The sequence below is a fragment of the Quercus lobata genome, chromosome 1 (assembly GCF_001633185.2).
Source record: "Quercus lobata isolate SW786 chromosome 1, ValleyOak3.0 Primary Assembly, whole genome shotgun sequence".
Lineage (NCBI taxonomy): Eukaryota > Viridiplantae > Streptophyta > Magnoliopsida > Fagales > Fagaceae > Quercus > Quercus lobata.
The window spans coordinates 11608129-11608601 of NC_044904.1; positions in this window are offsets into that span (position 1 = coordinate 11608129).

Sequence of the window (473 nt, forward strand, 5' to 3'; positions counted from 1 at the left end):
TTGCAATGTCTGGCAGTCCAGGTAGAGAGATAATTCCCTTTCCTTTAATCTGTGACTTACTCCCATCACCAAAAGTGACATTACCACCCATTTTAGACTCGAAAACCTTGAAGAGAGATCGGTTTCCAGTTAAGTGTCTTGAGCAGCCACTATCAAGGTACCATAAGCACATATCTATAACCTTAAATGCAAACTTCATCATGAAGCACACTTCGTGTTTAGATGACAGATCAGTGGGAATGGTATTTTCTCTCATCTGCCTTTTATGAGCTAAACCTTTAACTTTCACTTTTCTCAAACGAACTCCTTTGCACATTTTCATTCTGAGACAGTCTAATTTCCTCATTGCCAAGCTAAGATCTTTTCCAACTGTCATCATAAGAGAATTCAAATAAGTTTTAGACTTTCATTTTTCTGATACACTCAAACAAGTAGAGATTAGAAAAACAAGATGTATTTGAAAACAAAGATCT